This window comes from Bos indicus, chromosome 20, assembly GCF_029378745.1.
Source record: "Bos indicus isolate NIAB-ARS_2022 breed Sahiwal x Tharparkar chromosome 20, NIAB-ARS_B.indTharparkar_mat_pri_1.0, whole genome shotgun sequence".
Lineage (NCBI taxonomy): Eukaryota > Metazoa > Chordata > Mammalia > Artiodactyla > Bovidae > Bos > Bos indicus.
This window is the reverse complement of record NC_091779.1, coordinates 21,973,070-21,983,248: the sequence shown is the minus strand read 5'-3', so window position 1 is coordinate 21,983,248 and position 10,179 is coordinate 21,973,070. Positions and strand designations below refer to the sequence as shown.

At 41.2% G+C, this 10,179-nt stretch overlaps 1 protein-coding gene across 3 annotated transcripts in view; it reads left to right on the top strand.

The window, feature by feature from the left end:
• The first annotated feature begins 696 nt into the window (after window positions 1-696).
• GPBP1 (GC-rich promoter binding protein 1) overlaps window positions 697-10,179 on the top strand; it is a 65,343-nt gene continuing 55,860 nt past the window's right edge. The window contains exons 1-2 of one of the 3 annotated variants that reach the window (XM_019982838.2): window positions 697-915; window positions 2,110-3,086. The gene's annotated coding sequence lies outside the window, so the exon portion shown is untranslated. The remainder of the gene's footprint in view (window positions 916-2,109; window positions 3,087-10,179) is intronic. The other 2 variants (XM_019982836.2, XM_019982839.2) reach the window with 2 other exon arrangements.

The window sequence follows — 10,179 nt, the reverse complement described above, 5'->3', positions numbered from 1 at the left end:
TGCATACGACAGTGAATCCACTGCTTCACGGCGCCGGATTAGTCCTGCGCCAACTCCGCCGGCGCTCCGCCCGCGCAAGGCTGTGTACCGCCGAGCATGTGATCTCTCAGCCTCGCAGGCCTGAGAGAGGTATCCGGCGCCTCGCGCGCGCCGTGGCTCCTCAGAACATCCAGCCAGGGTAGACGCCGCGGCGCGAGCCACTCGAGCCGGCGCGGCCGCCTCCCGAATCGGCGTTCCCCTCTCGCCCTCCCGCAGCCCCACCATCCCAAGCTCCCGGGCGGCCGCGGACCCGGGGAAGGGCGGGAGGAGGGGCTCCTCAGGGAGCAGCGGGGAATTCCCCCTTCCACCGAACGTTCCCGATTGTTCACCATCCTCACGTCAGCAGCAGGGGGTAATCCCCGACTCCAGCTGCTCCTGACGTCACCGCGCGGAGCCACCGCCCCCCGCGCGCCCCTGCCTCCGGGACCTCCTCGAAGCCCCTCCCCTAAGCATAACCACGCCCTCTTCCCCTCCCCCAGCCGCTCGACGTAGCGGGCGGGGCTTCTTTGGCCGAGGCGTGAGCGGTTGCTTAGGCCAGAAGGTTCTCTGGTGGAGACGCTCCTCCTGCTGCCCCGCCCAGTAGGTTTGTTCGCACCGCTTCTTCCACACCCTATCTCCCTCCTCCTTCTCCTCGCCCCGCCTTTCCCCTCCCTTATCCTCAGCCCTTTTAGTTTCTTCCCCGCCTCGCCACCGTCCACGATCTCGCGAGACTTGGCCCAGAACATTGCGGATCGGGTCGGCGCCATTTTGGGACTGAGACTGGTTGTGGGGGAGGGAAAAGCGGCAAAAGGGGATTATTCAAAGTACCGAAAACCTCCTCCCGGGATCGAGCGCAGCGGCACCCCTAGGCCAGGGGCACCTCTGGTGTGGCAGAAGGTAATAGCGTTCTCTGCGCTCGGCGCCAGGGTCTAGGGATGGGAGGGGGTACCCGTGTCGGCGTTGAGGTTTGAGGGGTCGGGAGCGGCGTTGGCGGCGTGAGGTGTGAAGCTGCCCGAGGACGGGGGGAGGGTGGCGGGAGAGCGAGGACAGAGAGGGAAGGACGGCGCGGCGAGGCCCCTCTAGGTATTGGCTTGGTCCGGGTGGAGCGGAGGTGGCGGTTGTGGGAGGGGGTGGGTGGCTTAGCCCGGGCGGCTTGAGGGTGGGGGGTGTTGTTTGGCGGAGGCTGGGAATGGGTCCGACGCCTTTCGTGCTCGGTCTTCCTCCCTCCGGCCTCTCGCAGGCGCCCGCCTCCTTTTGCACCGCTGCCGCTGTCGGAGGGTTGAGAGAGTCGAGGCCGAGTTGTGGCCTTTGGTGATTTCTCAGCGCACCCGCTCAGCCCGCCTCTCCAGGTCCGTGGCTGTGGACCGAGGCGAGCGCAGCCTTGCCCCTCTGAGTCCTGTAGGGTCTGAGGGGACTCGGTCTGGTTGGGGAGAAAAGCACTCTTAACGTGGTATACGAGAAGGGCTCAGTACCTTCCACCCCCTCAGTGTTGAGAGAAACCTGTTTTCTTAATTCAAGGAAATGGGAACCCTCACATCTCGTGGCTGCCGGGTAAGTCTCACCCTCGGGCGAATTTAAGGAATGTTCTTGTCCCACTTCTCGGCCACTTACCTTCCTACTCTGAATGGGGGAAATGTGCCCCTTTCCTCTGGACATTCTGGTTTGGAGGGAGCGTCTTTCTCTTTATATCCCTCATTCGCTAAGTTGCATTTAGTAATGCTCGGTAGCAGCACACCTGTCTTTGCGTTTTCTTTTGGTAGATTTGAATAGAAAATACGGAAGATCTCTTAGAAGATTGTTTGCTCGTTTGTAACATTTACTCAAAGTATAGGAAGGTTTGCTTATATAATCCCTCTACCTTATATCCGCACACCCTTCCCAGTTGGAATCAGCACTTGTCTTCCATAATACCGTTTCCCACCGTTTTTTCTCCCCCTCAACATATTTTGAAGTCCTTTTCATACAGTAGACCTTTTTTGGGTGCGGAAGTGCATTTCTCTCCAGAGGTTGACTGTTGAGGATGGGGATTGATTTTTAGTTCAAAATTAAAATTCAGTGTGTAATTTAAATTTTTTTTTATAACTTTTACAGGTGATTGAATTACTCAGATATGAAGATCATCTTCTAGGTTTTGTGTAAAAGGCCCCGGATATTTCAAGTGGCCATTTTGGAATTACAATGTTTTTGGATAATTTTACCCCAGAAGTTTATTAAAATTGGCAAGAATCATCTCTGAAGTGAATTGATAGTAGTGAACAGTTCTGCAAGCTACTTAAAAAGAGATCCAGGCATTTCTTCAGTATTTTGGTTCAAACGGATTATATAACTGGTTTAAAGTGTTTTCAGCTGGTGGTATTTTTGCCTTCCCCCCAACCCCTCCCCTCTTGTTGTTCTTCAGCCAAAACTGTAAGATATGTTTGATTTGTGTACTGAGTAGTTTCGGCAGTTTCAAATTACTGTTTAAATATTGCTGAAGTTTCATGGCAGTTTATTTTTACCTTTATTAAAAGTTTTAGGAATTTTTGACCTCAGCCCTTTTCATGTCACAATGGGACCGCTTTTCTAAATGAAGACATTGAATGAATACAGAGTTTTTTTGCTTTTATCTTTTATTTACGTGGAAATTTAAGATGTGGCAGTTTCCCAGCAGCATGGTAGTATTGAGATAGCTGTGTGTCTCTTGTTTATGCTGATGTTTAGGAATGCTCTTCAGATGTGAAATTTTCTTTTTGTTTTTTCTTTTTGACTCATAAATTGGATTATTTCATCTGGAGTGGATAAGTACAACAGTGACAAATACATGGAATAATAAAGAAGACTTTAAAATCTTAAAATCCAAGGAACTTGGCTAATTCTGGCGATAGCCATATGAAAACTTTAAAACAGAAGTATGGGTAGCTGACTGAAGTAACTCTATGTCAAATAGCCATAGGTTAAGTGTCTTCAAAGAACTTGGATATTATTTCAGAGGATACAGAATAAAAAAACAAACTGGAAAACATAAAGATTACAGAGACAAATCCAACACCTTCCTGTGCAGTCCTGTTGGAATTTGTAAGTACTATATGGTGAGCAAATCAAATGTTCATTTGTAAACTGTAATGAGTCAACTTTATCCTGTGTTATTCTTTGGAAGCCTTTCAGTTTCTTGCAGTACGATTCCTTGGCTTCAATTTCCTGGGCAGTCTGAAAAGAACTGTTAAGTAAATTGAAATGCAGAAAGAATTGTTAAGAATATTTCAGATGAAACTGTTCACATTTGAAGTTTTTGTACTTCTGAAGTAGACAAATCCATACGGTCAGTATGGCTTTATGGATTAATAGAAAGGTAGGAAAAAAATCAACAAATAGTCATTTTACTTCCTAAATATGACTGTAGATTACATTCTGAATGCAGTTTAGTGTTCCAGTGTAGAATTAGGTAGTTGTTTAAACAAATTACAGGGCTTGACTTTTAATCTGGTCTTTCATGAAGTAAATTGTTTTAAGGGATAACAATTCCTATCCATTACAGAAATTTTTTGAAACAAATTTTGAAGTGGCTTTGTATTTCAGATTGTTCCTTAAGTTCCAAAAAGTTTCAAAAAGTCATTACTAGGAACAGAAACTGAGAGGAAGAGAAGGTACACTAAGAACCTTTAACTTAAAAAATGAGTATACAGTCTCTGCCTCCAGAAGGTAATGTTGCCTTAAGTTATAAACAAATCTTGGTTAAAAAAAAAACTTGTGAATATTAATTGCTGTAATGAAAATCCTTTGACAAGAGTATCTTTTAATTGTTTATTTGAGGATTGACTGGTATTATGATTTGTTACTGCATTTAATTTTTTTTAGTGAGTCATAGGCATTCAGTAGAAGTGTTTGTTTTTAAAAAATTGACTAAAATTTATTTTTGAAGCAGTTTATATTAACAGACGAATGTAGCTAAAGTTAAGGTTATTTTTTTTCACTTAATTATCTCTCTGAAATTAAAAAATACCATAATATTTGCACACTTTGCCAGGATAGCCTAATAACTGGTCATTTGGCTCATTTATTGTCTTGTTGTTGTTATGCTGTTGAATCCTGTTAGCTCCCTTAAAGCAGGAGAGGTAGGAGAGTCCAAAAGATGGTAGGTATTTAGATATACGTGGTATTTTATTTTCTGATACAAAATTGAGATTAGAGTTAAATAAATCTGTCAGAAAAGAATAGGATATTTCTTGTGTTCTTTGTCAGAGCTTTGTGTAGTACTTCTAATTGAGTTTCCACTTTGATTTATATAAACCTGTGATGAGAACAACCCCCCTTCTGCCCTTTTCTTTGCTTCGGAGAGCCTGTATTTTATATATTCCTCAAACTTAGTGGGTTTTCAAGTTACTTATCTAAGAACATACATTTTGAATGTGATTAGGAATTTGAACTGGAAGTGAATGGCCTTTTTTTTTTAATAGAAAAGAACCACATAAGATTTACTGTTTGTGATTATTTTTCTTTAAATTTCTCCTGTTGCTCCAAGCAGTAGTATCAGGATAAAGATGACTCTAGTGACCAGGATTTTTAACAATTAACTTTAATCCTTGAATAGTAACATTTGCTTACAGTAGTTGTTCAAGGGCAGCTTTATTCGACTTGAGTGTTTTCATAAATATTTCATTATTTTCTTGGCATTGAAATATACAGTACCAGAGTAATTGAAATAATGGCTGGGTTCTCCCCCCTCACCCTAAGTACCTCTATCTCCCTTCCTCCCATTTTTTCCCCTACCTCTGTGCCTGAACAATATATAGGTCTAAAATAACAATTACAATGATTAACATTTATAGATGATGATTGTGTGATACATAGTAGTGTATCGTAGAGAAAACTATTAGTTGTATAGGTGAGAAATTAAAAGTTTTAGAGAGACTGAGACTGGTGTAGGAGTCTTGACCAAGTCTCCAAGCTGGACTAGAGAGACCCAAACTTAATCACTAGCCATGTTTAATACTGTCTTCATGTGGATTTTATGTTTATTAATTCAGTTTGAACATTATCACTGATGTTTTTTTCTTCTCTTTTACTGCTTTTCTTTGGTAAATAATGATTACTGGTGGAGCTTGGAGACCAGCTAAAAGAAGAAAAACCACTGTTTTACTATTTGTTAGTAGCTATTTGAGTGCTAACTTTGTTTAGCTAAAGATTAAAATATGGTTTCAGATTATGAAATGTGAAAAGAAGAGAGAAGAAAATAAAATTCAACAAGGGAAGGGAATAAGGATGGGAACCTTTAATCTGAAAGTAAAATTACAACTGAGGATAGAACCTAAACAGGCCAGATTATCTAATTGTCTTTAACTCAACCACTTTTTAATAAACGGGTTTAGATAACAATTTAGATCCAGTTAGGGGTAGTGATGTAGGAAAAGGGTAGTTTTGGGGAATTAGGAGATTTTTGATCTAGGATTTGGAATATTAGAAAAGGGTCTTTGTGACCTTGCGTATTTACTTAAGGGCTTCCCAGGTGGTGCTAGTGGTAAAGAACCTGCCTGTCAGTTCAGGAGACCTAAGAGATGGGAGTTCGATCCCTAGGCAGGAAAGATTCCCTAGAGGAGGGCGTGACGATCCATTCCAGTGTTCTTGCCTGGAGAATCCCATGGACAGAGGAGCCTGGTGGGTTGCAAAGTAGTCCTTTGGGTTGCAAAAAAAAATAGTCCTTTGGGTTGCAAAGAGTCAGACATGACTGAAGCGACTTAGCATGCACGCACATATTTACTTAATCTCTTGGCTTTACTTTTTTCATAAAAATGATGGAAATAATGTATGTGAAGGCTTTTTTGTTAATTGTGAGGTGTAATTAATATACAGGTAAAGTTTTATTTGTAACATAAAATTCTGTTTAATATATTTTACATGTTAAACTAGTATTATGGGCTCTGAAATTATTTCTGTCTCTTGTTTCTGTTAACAGTATTACCTGCATCCTAGTCACGCTTTCCTCATTTCCAGTTTAATCTATCGTCCTAGCTTGATCTTTGGCTAAGGAAATACCCTACTTTAGTTGAGTTTGTGTGTGTGCGCTTCGTCGCTCAGTTGTGTCCGACTGTTTTCAACCCCATGGACTGTAGCCCACAAGGCTCCTTTGTCCATGGGGATTATCCAGGCAAGAATACTGGAGTGGGTTGCCATGCCCTCTTCCAGAGAATCTTCCCAACCCAGGGGTCAAATCCAGATCTCCCCCATTGCAGGCAGATTCTTTACGGTCTGAGCCACCAAGGAGGTCCTTAGTTGAGTTTACAAAGTCTTTTCCTGTGGCCAGAGAAATCTGCCTAAATTACAGTTCTTGGTTTTGTTACTTTAGCAGCCTTTCAGCTAATGTTTTTGGAATATTTCGGAAAGAGCAAGTTGCAAAGAGATTATCTTATGTCCTCCCCTCTTTTAATGTTTCATGTGTGAGAGGCTCCTAATATGAATTCTTTTTTGGCTATGTGGATGGGAGACTGATTTGAGAAGTCTTTGAAATAGATGTATTTGAAGGTGCTTCCATGTATTTTTTTGGAGAGCAGTTTCAACAGCAGGATCATGAGACACAAAATGTTATAATTACTGATAAGACCTTTTATGATTGGATCTCCTTTTCAGTTTTACCTGCCTGCTTTTCCCCTATTTGTTAGCTGTCCCACCCAGCAGAATACTTAAAGCTTATGTGCTGTATCTCTTAAAGTAATTGCTGTTTTCTGCGTCTTTTTATGTAAGAGATCATACTCAGTTTCTTTAAAAAGTTTTTATTTATTTATTTTTGGCTGTGCTGGTTTTAGTTGCTGTGTGCAGATTTTTTCTAGCTGTGTTGCTTGGACTCCAGAGCACTGGAGTAGCTGCGCTCCTGCTGTGAGGCATGTGGGATCCTCCCAGGCCAGGCCAACACATGTCCTGTGCATTGGCAGGTGGACTCCCAACCACTGGACCACCAGGGAAGCCCCAGTTTCTTTAGTCATCTTTCTGTTCACAACTTGGGCAGTGCAGTGTTTTCATCTTCATTTCCTACCTGTTAATTCAGTTTCCAGGTTATGTATTTTTAAAACCATATTTAGAAGTTGTTCCATACTTGTTTTTTTTTTTTTAAGCAAGATCTTAAAAATTCTAGTTAAATGGATTGTTTTGGTTGTACCTCGCAGATGCCTTTAGAAAATTATTTAACTGAAACATTGTCATTTTTTTTGTCTCTACGTATGTATGTATACTAGTAAAAACAAGTTAGCTTTCAGTGAACATAAATAACACAGTTGACTCTCGAATGACACGGGGATTATAGGCACCTGGATGGCATCACTGACTCGATGGACGTGAGTCTGAGTGAACTCCAGGAGTTGGTGATGGACAGGGAGGCCTGGCGTGCTGCGATTCACGGGATCGCAGAGTCAGACACGACTGAGCGACTGATCTGATTGATCTTTGAATTGGAAGATTTGCATATAGTAGGCCAGACGTCTATATCTGATGTTTCTTGATATCTGCAGTTTTGCATGCACAAATTGAACCAGTTTTGGATAGTGTAGTAGTCTAATATTTAATATTGATAAAAATCCACATGTAAGGTGGCCTGCACAGTTCTAATGACTATGTTTAAGGGTCAACTGTATGTTCTTGTTTTTTTCTTTCTAATGTCAAAACTTTTTTTTTTTTTTTTTGCTTAAAACTGTATTCTTTAAACAGGGGAGTTAAAAGAATACTATTGCACGTGGATTTTCTGTGGGTCAGAAATTTGATCGCAGTTTAGCTGAGTGGTTCTGGCTTCTTCTATGTCTTGCATAAAAATCTCAAAGGTTGCTGTCATTTGGAGGCTTGACTGGTGCCTAGAGGATCTCCTTCTAAGAAGGTGTTCCTCTTTGGGCTAGCAGGTTGCTGCTGGCTGGTGTCTAGAGGACTCAATTTCCTTAGCATATGTAGATCTTCAGCTGTTTCCATGGCAGCTGCATTTCCAGAGGAAGTCATCTGAGAAGAAAGGTAGGTAGAAGTGTGCAGTGCCTTTTATGACCTAGTCTCAGAAGTCACTTCTGCCACATTCTTTGCATTAGAAGCAGCCTATTAAGTCTAGCCCACAGTCAAGGAGTGAGAAATTAGGTTCCACCTTGTGTCAAAAGATTTTGTGGACATAGTTAAAAAAAACTAGGGGGTAATTCTTTACAACCTGTTGTTGTCAATATGGGGGCTTCCCAGGAGGCTCAGTGGTAAAGAAATCTGCCTGCCAATGCAAGAGGCAGGGGTGCGTTGGTTGATCCCTGGGTTGGAAACATTTCCCCTGGAGTAGGAAATGGCAGTCCACTCCAGCATTCTTGCCTGGAAAATTCCATGAACCCGAGAAGTCTGCAGTCCATGGGATTACAAAGAGTTGGATACTACTGAGTGACCGAGGATACCCACATGTTGTCAGTATAATTAGCTAAAGTCTTCACCCCCACAAATAGGTTGTTTTAAGTTTAGAGAAGAAAATAGATTCTAAATTTGTATCAGTTTAGCAGGTATAAGTCTTTTCTGCCTTTTGAGCCACTGTATGAGATAGAGAAGTAAAATCTTCGGCCCCCTTTGCACTAATCTCCCAATCTGTGTAATGAGGAACTGTTCTATCATGGTAAAATAAACATAAAATTTACCATTTTAGTTATTTTTGAGTGTACACTTCAGTGACCTTGAGTACCTTCACATTGTGCAATTATCACCATCCATCTCCAGAACATTGTTTTATCTTAAATTGAAACGCTACCCATTAACTGTCCATTTTCCCTTCTCCCAAGCCCCTGGCAAGCACTGTTGTATTTTCTATGAGTTTGACTACTCTGGGTACCTCTTACCTATTGATACTGTACTCTTTGAAACACTTCTTAAATATTTTGAAGGATATCTTCAAGGAAATCAGGTATGTTTATAATAAAATAGACCTTTGGGTTCTAATTAATTTGTGGCAAAATATGCATAACATGAAGTTCAGCATTTCAGTTATTTTTAAGTGTATCGTTGTGTGGCATTTAGGTACATTCATGTTGTTACGCAGTCATTACCAGCACTCACCTCCGGAGCTCTTTTCATTTTGTAAAACTGAACCTCTGTACCCATTAAACCATAACTATTCCTTGCTCCTCCCAATCCTTGGAAATCACCACTCTCCTTATGTCTCTATGAACTTAACTACTTTAGGTACCTCATATAAGTGGAATCATGCAAATTTGTCCTTTAGTTACTGGCTTATTTCCTTTGAATGTCTTTGAGGTTCATCTGTGTTGTACCATGGGTCGATCAGAATACCCTTTTTTTTTAAGACAAAATAATCCATTATATGTGTACGTACCACATTTTGTTTATCCATTATCCGTTAATGGACACTTGGGTTGTTTCCACCTTTTGACTGTAGTAAATGCTGCTGTGAACATGGGAGGACAAATATTTGTCTGCATCTTTGCTTTTGATTCTTTTGGATAGATACCCAGAAGTGGAACTGCTGATCATACAGTAATTCTATTTTTAATTGAGGAACCACCATATTGTTTTCCATAGAGGCTGCACCGTTTCTTATTTCTACCAGCAATGCACAGGGGTCCCAGTTTCCTCAAATTTTTCTCAGCATTTGTTGTTTTCTGTGTATTGTGTTCTAATGGTTGTGAAGTGATATTGTTATGGTTTTGGCTTGGATTTCCCTAATGATTAGTAATGTGATAAGTGATGTCTGGTGTGCTTATTGGTCATTTGTGTCCTTTAGAGTGATACCTATTCAAGCCTTTGGCCCATTTTTAAACCAGATTGTTGTTGAGTTATAGAAGTTCTTTATTCTTGATATCAACATCTACCATAATGGGTGGGTTAATCCATGTTAATGCTTACCGTGTTTCAAGCAGTATTCAAAGCTTCTTAACTATATAAACTAATTTGATCCTCATAGGTGCAGCTTGTGGAAAGGTTCTATTCTCATTTTATAGGTAAGAAAATGAAGTCAGAGGTTTTAAATTGCTTATTAAGGTTACACAGCCTGTAAGTGGGATTTCTGAATCCGTACATTCTGCATCCAGAACCTAGAACTCCCAACCATTATGGTTCATAATTTTAGGATGACAGTAGGAAGAAAGTAAAATTCTATTCTATTTCAGGAATTTAGAAACTTTATTCTTAAGCAGCAACTAAATTTATTTTCCTTAATGTGATACAGTTGTGACT